General features: G+C 33.8%; 1 protein-coding gene across 6 annotated transcripts in view; it reads right to left on the bottom strand.

Annotated features, from left to right (window-relative positions):
* Window positions 1–9582, bottom strand: part of LOC5573053 (box A-binding factor) — a 143259-nt gene that overhangs the window by 3444 nt on the left and 130233 nt on the right. The gene's annotated exons all lie outside the window — the stretch shown is intronic.

Here is a 9582-nt window from a genome sequence, read left to right as displayed (position 1 = left end):
AATCAATGCAGCTCTGAAGCTAACATGGGAAAGAGTTTTGTAAGTTTTAGTTTAGTTAATTTAGTTTTATCAAATTAGGATGATATTTTAAATTTTTCACCTTATCAAACGCGACGATTATCGTCGCCGGTGAAACACATAATATCTAGGTATAAGAAAGAAATGAATGTAATGTTTGAAATGATAATTAAAGATGCATCGAGACCACACATAAAAATTTTAAGAGCACAAACCAATCGTTCAAACTTTTAGCTTGAACCACTTTTCTAGTTCTCTACATTTGTGCACTTGAAGTTTTGAGGTATGGCTTCGTTTTATCTTCACTTAAAAAAAATTAAAAAAAAATCAAACACCGAACAGACCTGCATTTCAAACTATTGGACGACAACGGATCATCATATGCTACTATAAACCTACATGTGTTCATATTCACCGTGAGAACGGGAGTAGCCGAGTGAACGAGTGCCACAAAAGCAACCAATGAAAGTCACGAAGCAGTATAAATTGGTAAGTGTCGGCATAAGTCGTCGAAAAAATATGCTCCGGAATATAGGCAACAAAGTGGCCTACAATCTTGCACGCAATAGTAGACGCAAGTTTCCAAGCGCAACCAAGGGTTCATTCAAATATTACGTAACGTAAAATTTGTCAATTTTATACCCCCTTCCACCCCCACGTAACAGCTTTTGTATGGAAAATTTTAAATTCTTGTATGAATCGTAACACTATGTAAGACCCCCTCCCTCCCCCTGTTGCGTTACGTAATATTTGAACGGCCCCCAACACGTGTTGCACTAACATTCAGTTAATCTATGTTTGAATGCATCGTCAATCGAGTACTGGTATTATTTATTAAAATTGCAAGTGTTGAGCATATTTGGTGGTTTTAAAAGTCATAGTTGAATTTGAGAAACAATCCATTTTATTTCCAGACTCGTTGGCACCCCGACATTAAAGTGAAACAGTTTGGAATCGAACTTCTAAAATTGCACCAAAACTTCAAAGGCACTAATCTTGCGAAAGAAGCATCCAACAACAGTGCACTTTTTGTTTTAGCTTTGTGCACTAGCAGAAACCTTAAAATAGCAAGATCAGACACGTTTGCCTACTATTTCTCCAGTTTAGTGCCTTTGAAAACACGAGCAGGATCACAAGCCGGCCATCTTTGGATTCTGATTCACCTTAAGGTTTTTTTCATAGCTGAACATGTTTCCAATTTTGCCCAACAAATAGCATTTCTGGATAGTTTTAATCACTATTGAAACAATTTTATATTTTAAAAAATAATAACGTTCTGTCTGTGCCGAAAAAAATAACGTTGGCTTTTTCTTGTGGCTGTATTGAGCCCTAACAGTAAACAGCGTATTAAAAATATGCGTCCAAAATCACATATCCGTACGTCAAAAATCAAAATCTTACAATATGCCAAATAAATCGTAATGAATGTCAACACATCTTGTATATCATTGCCCACTACGATTCATTACTGCTTAAAAATGTCGTAAATAGTGCAATCTAGAATTGTATCAAATAGTATAAACTAACAGATCATATATAAATCCAGAATAGCATCAAATAAAATCGCAGTTGCCTTGATATCTTCCAATAATGATAACATACAGAATAACAAAGCATATTTATTAGGCAGTTTAGGGCATTGCACGACGCGGTTCGTAAGGTAAAAATTTCTAAGTGTAGGGTCGGTGTTCCCTTAGTGGACGGTCCCCTATAGTCGCACTAGTGGCTTTTTACGGCCGTTTCGCTGGTAATCGTAGCAAAATAATTTTTGACATGAAGATCAGTAGCTATTTATCTAAGTACCATTGACAAACAGCTCGATTTTGTTCAAAAAATGATCGAAATAAATAGTTTTGCTTAAAATTTTAGCTCCCTTTCACCTATAGTTAACCTATTGTTCCTATAGTAGCACTACTAAGAGAAACTATTTTGTTTATTAACAAAATAGTTGATAAATTAGGAACTTTTTACATCAATCAAAAGCTTTTGATCCACACTTCAAAGGAAAAATATAAAAGTTTTGTAAAAATACGGTTTTGATTTGTTTTTTGCCTATTCCGTGAGGCTAGTGCTACTATAGGAACAGAAATTAGGAATAGTGCTACTATAGGCACATGTATTCCTATAGTGGCACAAGCGATAATAAATATTAAACCACGAGTTTTCATATGTTTCATAATTTTTCCACAAAGCCAAGATAAAAAGCTTTCAGATGATCTAAAAATAATTCCGAAGGCTTTATTTTTCGATTTTATACGAATATTTGTTCTAAGCTATGCGGCTATTGGTACATCGACCCTATAACGTTTTTGGGCCTTGTTGTTTACGTTTCCGACCTAGGCATGGTACACTAATTACATAACGCTAAAAAATAGATTTGTGATCCCCTCTGTACGTGCCATAAATGTTCTTGGTCACAGACCATGGAAGGAAGTCAATTATTTAAAGCTGAAATTTATAAATATTGATTTTGCAGAAAACGTGACCATGAGAAATGGTAAACAATAGAATCATCAATGGGCACGGACCTGGTGTAGTGGTTAGAACACATGCCTCTCACGCAGAGCACATGGGATCGAATCCCATCCCCAACATTGTCACTAAAACTTTTACTGACGACTTCTTTCAGGAGGGAAGTAAAACCTTTGGTCCCGAGATGAACTAGCCCAGGGCTGAAAATCTCGTTAATAAAAAAAGAAAAAAAAAGAATCACCAACTGATTGAAAACTAATCGCTCTTATCATATTCAAAAACCTTTGCGAAAATATTATGAGCCATTTTATATCAACGCAACTGTACATAAAATTTCGTTATATGTCGAGACATGCGCTCTAAGTTTTGTAACTGCTTTACTGAATTCCACAACAAATGTGAAATATTATGTGAATTTTACTGAATATCAGCGGTGGTTTGCTAAAATTTCAAACCCAGCCAATTTATCAAAATATTGCTAATAACAAAAGAGGATAAATGTGTCATATCCTTACAAAAGTGGTGATCCTACGTATTGCCCATGTTCGCACTGGCGTTTGCGGTATATTTTTGTTATTTGAAAGACAAGTAAGTGCTTTAAGATTTTTTTCATGCAGGTATCTAGAAGAGGGGTGGAACAAACGCCTCATAGATATCAAATCGAGATATATCATCGACAAAGGGAAAGATATCAAGATATAGACATCGACATGTGGAGAGTAATAATGTAACGTTTTGTCTCAACTTCCGAACAGACTTATGTTCCGAACATTCGATTTTTGTGTCCAAAACCAAATCGGCGGTTGAAATGTTTCGCTGAAATATGTCATCAACGTACCAGGAAATGGCAGTCAATTGCAATTCAATTTGAACGGCTTCAGATAAATTTTATATCTCGGGAGTAGTGATGATTCTCTAGTTCGAAATTATTAAAACTAGCTAAAGTAAATTTATGGGGCCTTCCTTAGCTGAGCAGTCAATTGCAATTCAATTTTAACGGCTTCAGATAAATTTTATATCTCGGGAGTAGTGATGATTCTCTAGTTCGAAATTATTAAAACTAGCTAAAGTAAATTTATGGGGCCTTCCTTAGCTGAGTTAGAGCCATGCTGAAGGTGTCTGGGTTCGATTCCCGGTCGGTCCAGGATCTTTTCGTAATGGAAATTTTCTTGACTTCGCTGAGCATAGAGTATCATCGTATCGGCCACATGATATGCGAATGCGAAAATGGCAACTTTGGCGAAAAATAGGTCTCAGTTACTATCTGAGTAGTGTTCGATCTTTCGACATTGAAGCTTGCTCCTGCGGGGGCGGGCGATGAGGGCAGGATCGAACATGTCACGCGTCGTTTGTTGCTGCTCAGTCAAGGATGACGGATCAATTGGTGAGCCTGTTTCATGCTACTATTTCTAATCTATAAAATATGTATGACTGCACATTTAATCGTTACAACGGAGGACGTAAATATGATTTTCAAAAAACTATGAATGGTTCGTCACTGTGAGTGTCGACATAAACTTTGATTCATGAATTATTTATGTTTAACATTTTTTTTCTTTGAAAACACCCCTTTCTTTTTACCTTTATTTGTGTAATTTAAAAAAAAAAACTTTGCATGGTTCGACACTACAAGTGTAGACTTGCGAAAGGTTCACTTTATTCAACAAACTTTGGATGGTCCGCCGCTGTAAGAGTGTTAGGAATGTTAAATTTAGGTATTTGTTCAACAAACTTTGAATAGTTTGTCACCTCAAGTGTCGGCATAATTGTCCTCTACGTAGAAATTGTTCATATCAAATGAAAATATTATATTTACATATAAGCATGTTTATTAGAGTGATGCAAATTTTGAAATTTCGGCTCCCCTATGCTTAAAGGATTTTTATTATGATAAATAGCAGCCTCCCAAAGTAAGTGATACTGAAGAAATTTGACTGTGCACACGCCATTTGAAGTTTATATTGAGCTTACTATGGAAAACGTCAACCTTTAGTGTTCAGCCCTCTATCTCATCGTCATAATATTTTATGGAAAAGTGAACAAACTCTACTCATGTGAAAGCCTTTCAGCTACAACTTTGCCGAAGATCACATTTCGATTGGACGTCAGGAATAATGGCTATTCATAAGCATAAAGTGGGTTTGCATTTTGCATGCTCAACCAACTGCTCGGCAGGCAACAGTGGTGCTCCTGGCGGGTAAAATAGATCAAAGTAATCCAGGCTACTATGTTCTACAGCAAAAAAGCAGTGTTGCTCTGAAAGTAGTTAAGGTGAAGATGAATCGAAGCCAAAGCTCAAATTTTCAAGAGCATGGATCTGGAGAACCAAACATCCGTTTGAACTGAAAACCTAATCGATTGGTCACCACCAGCTAGTAACCAATCGATTAAGTTTTCAGCTTGAACGGGTGTTTGGTTCTCCAGATCCGTGCTCTTGAAAATTTGAACTTTGGTTTCGATTCATCTTCACCTTAAATGATCATTACGTCCAATCAAAATGCGGTCCTCGGCAAAGTTGTAGCCGGGGAGAATTCACATGAGAAGAGTATATTAACTTTTCCATAGATTATTATTACGAGCAGCTAGAGGACTGAACACAAAAGGTTTGCCTTTTCCATAGTAATTTCCATACAAACTTCAAATGGCGTGTGCACAGCCTAATTTCTTCCAAATCACTTCAAATTTTGGAAGAATTATTTTTATCATAATTCGTCCCCTTAATGCTACAACTAGATAACTCGCAAATCAAAATTTTGAGATGTGCAACTTTGAAAGTATGACCGTTTAACAAGGTGATGGTTAATCGCAGTGATTATGATTTAAAAATAATCTTTAACTTGTGTATTTTGAATCACACGCTTAAGACCTGTGGATATTTTGCAGATCTAATTAAGAAAAATGTTTTGACATATTGAAGTCAAAAATTTCAAATTTCGAGTTATCTAGTTGTAGCATCAAGGGGACGAATTGACATTGTTCATTATCGATAAAATATAATAATATATCATCGTTTAACTTCAAAATTTGCATCAGTCTAATGTTTATATCTCACAAATATTTTTTTATCATGGCATAATCGCTTATCAAAGTGAATCCTGTGACCCAACGATCTTCCCCATTAACAAACATCCCTCCCAGTAACCTTTGTGGAGATGCAGAGGCAAACACGGTCTCCAAATAGCAAAAGTTACACACTAACATTTCTTCCCTCAATCCCACCTGACTGCAAGGACGTGGCCGGCGCCGTTTTTGACCCTGTATAAATAGAGGCACTGAATTATGCACACTGAAGAAGATTATGGCCAATCCCAGCCGAGCTTCTGATTGATTCTTTGTGCATCTTCACTGACTTCGGTCAATCACGGAATAGCAACCATTGATACGTGTAGTCAGTCTAAGCTAAGCTAAAAAGGTCTCAGTTAATAGCTGTAGAAGTGCTCATTGAACACTAAGCTGTGAAGCAGGCTCTGTCTCAGTTGGGACATAATGCCCAGAAGAAGAAGAGGAATATCCGACAATTTTTTTTTCAGATGGATGGCAGAAACCTGGTGTGGAAATGTATACCAAAATCGACCACACTTTTTTACAACAACAATAAAATATTTCTTAGATTTACCTTCATTTTTTTAAAGTTGTTTCCCTGAATAAACATATTACTTAAATTCTAAACAACACTTTTCTAAGGACACTTATTATGTTTTAATAACTTGTAAAAAATTCAAAAAAAAATTTGATTAATTTCCAACAGATTTCTAGCAACGTTTTTGAAGCCATCCTGAAGAGTTTTGGCATAATCAAATTTCTCATGGAATATCGAAGGGTGGCTTCAGAATTTTTGCTACAAATCTCTAGGCAATTAGACAATATTGTCAGAATTGTTCATACTTTTTCTTCACAAAACCATCATCATTGATTCTGTCAAATCTAATGCTGAAAGTTCTACTAGATATTTCTCTGTGAATTCCTTGAAAAAGTTTTCACACAAATTTTTTTAAAAATTCTTTCGTGAAGTTCAAGTTCATGAAAGACTTTTTTTCTTGTTTGCTGGAAATTCTGCTTCAGACCTCATGATTATACAACTATTACCTACAAAAAAAGTTTTTTTGAAATGATTTTTGCCTTCGAACATTCAGAGGAAATTATGTAAAAAAAATCAGGTATTTTTTTTTATTTTTGAAATAAGAACAGCAGTAAAGAAATTTGTGGAGAAGCATTAAGGTATTTGCAGCAAATGTCAAAAAATAAAAAGCAGTTTTCACCCTTGAAATCAACAAACCAGAAAAAATAAAAACACACAGCCTTTTTATTTTGCAAATAAAACAGCTGTGTTTTTTTATTTTTTTCGATTTGGCGATTTTAACGGTGAAAACTGCTTTTTCACTTTTGACATTTGCTCCATTTTTACTTGGGCCTTAAGCAAAATAATTGAGAAGGGGTTAGGGATTTATTAAGATATTTATATAGAAATTTGCATGGGTCTTCTTAAAATATTTCTTTAAAAATGATTATAAATAGAACTCCGGGCAATTCAAGAATCAAGAAAGAAATGTTGGTAGATCTCAAGGATAATATTGAAAGCAGATTCTGGTGGAGCTTCTTGAGAAATTTGTTTTTTTTTTTTTATTTATTAGAGAGCTTCAAATTGTCCTGTAATAATTCACTTCTAGAGACAAGTTTTATGAATAATCACATATATTTTGCTGTTCATCTCTTCCAACATTTTGTTATTTATCCTTCACTTGAACATTCTTGGTGTACTCCGTACATTTTTTTTTCATACTCCTAAAAGCAACATTTTGAAGAATCTGAAGAAAAAATGATATTGCAAAAGTCTTATACGTACGGTTGAAAGACCATCGGGAATTCCTCAAAAAAAATCATGGTAACGTAAACATTTCCTCCAAAATTTATATTTAGTGAAATCTCTTACATTACGGAAATATTCATAAAAAATACTGCCAATAATTTCGTGTAAAACTTTTAAAGCTCTAACACAATAATTTAAAATAGTCCCCCCAAAAAGTTTGTATGGAATTTATGCAAATAAGAGAAAATGGTTTTTACATTAATCTGTTCGCCATATTATCATGAAACTTCGGAATTCATGCAAAACCGTCTAAGATTTTAGATACATTGTAAAAGACGAAGAGAAGGAAAAATATTTTTGTAGTAAATCCCACAAGAAACCTCTTGAGCTTTTCTGTGAGATTTTTTACGATATATTTTCGCTAAAAAGTTTCAGAAATTCTACGGAGAATTCTTGAATTTCTTGTAGTAAATTTCTAGAATTCAATTTAAGCTTAAATTATCCAACGAATTTCGTTAGAAATTCTACCAACTTTATTTTTTATCCATTACTCGTGAAATCTGATGTAAATTGGATATGGAGTTATTTGAAAAGAAATCCGTAGAAAAAATATTGGGGTATTCCTGGACCAATTTTTGAGCAAGCAATGAAGAGTGGATAGATTTCTAGAAGTTATTTTTAAAAAAATCAGGAATTAGCATTCAGAAAAAATTGTTTAGTGTTTTCTAAAAGCTAAAGCAATAGCTGATACAATTTTTGGACAAATTTTTCGAAAAGTTCAAGAATGAAAATAAAATTTTCAACATTTTGTTTTTTAAGAATAATAATATTGCTGAAAAATGTCTTTAAAAAATCCCAGAAAAGTCGCTAGTGCTGTTTATGGAAAAAAAACGGGATAACAACAAAATAATTCTTTGAAAAAATCCCTAAACAAATTGCTCAGAAAAAAAATGTGAGTATTTCCATGACAGACCTTTTGAAAACAGTTGAACGTATTCCGCTAGAAACTTTATCGGAATTGTTGAGTATTTTATTTTTTTAGAGAGGTATTTTTCAAGAAATTTTAAAATATTATTTTCGTGAGAGTTTGGATTTATAGAGAAATATTTGCTCTTGTAGAATTTTCTGTGAAAAAATATGCAAAAAGATCTGTGGAGAACTTTTCTGATAAATCGCAAAGAACATTATCCAAAGTGAGTCCTGTTTAACTGCTCTTGAAAATCTTGTGTAATATTCCACAATCTTTAGATTATCACCTGTAAGAATCATTTATATTTTTTTTTGTAAGAAGTCCAAGATTAATTTTACTGTAATTCTTTTCTAGCAATCCTTGAAGAATTTCCGAGAAATTTTCTGAAAAATGTGTTGAAGGTGTCTGAAGAAAAATTTGAGAAAGAATCTCACAAAAGTAGGTAAAACTGTTGGCGAGCTCTTTGAAGAATTTGTGAAAAAATCCTTGCTTGGTGATCTTGAAGACAATTTTGGTGAGATAGAATTTCTTGTGCTTTTTTTTGAGAAATCCTCGATTGATATTCACAAACTAAAAAATGTAATATGTACGTAGAAAACCTCCCTGGATCAATGTTCAAAAGAATTTATGAAGCATTCTCTCTCTTTAGATTTTCTAGGTTATTTGAGAGAGATTTTTTGAGAAATTTTCTGATAAGAGCAAAGAGCCTTAAGAAACTTCAGGAAAAAAATGTTGAGTAAAAACTAATCTGAGAAATAATTTTCCGAGAAACTTAAAACCGGAAAAGAAAAAACACTGAAAAAGTACGGAAATAACTAATGAAAAATCCCCGTGGCAATTCTCAGAGGAATCTATTAAAAACACATGGTTGAATACCTGAAAGTTCGTTGAAGAATCACAAGGGATATTCCTCGTGAGTTCTTTGGAATAATTCTTGACGGTTTTTTTTAACTATTTTAAATTTTGAATTTACAAGTATCAAGGATGATCAATGATATGAGACAAATCAGAAACAAAAAAAAAAATCAATACAAATCCTTGCAAATTATGAAATTTGTGAAAATCGACCACCTCTCCTATGCCCTCTCCAGAAATCTAGCTACATCAATGATGCGACTTGACTTGAATAAAATTTCTATATTCCTTTTTTAACTTCTACCTTTATAATCAATGTGCAGTTCATAGAAACTTGTTTTTTCGTCTTTATGGAGAGGTTTTCAGCCGAACGCTAATTCATCTCTCTAATGAAAAAGTAAAGCATTTGAGCTTCATCAATAACTACAATATCAGCCAGGACCATATATATTGTGAAGGA

Source organism: Aedes aegypti, chromosome 3, assembly GCF_002204515.2.
Source record: "Aedes aegypti strain LVP_AGWG chromosome 3, AaegL5.0 Primary Assembly, whole genome shotgun sequence".
In the NCBI taxonomy this organism is placed as follows: Eukaryota; Metazoa; Arthropoda; class Insecta; order Diptera; family Culicidae; genus Aedes; species Aedes aegypti.
The sequence above is the reverse complement of the archived record's forward strand: the minus strand, read 5'-3'. Positions and strand labels throughout refer to the sequence as shown.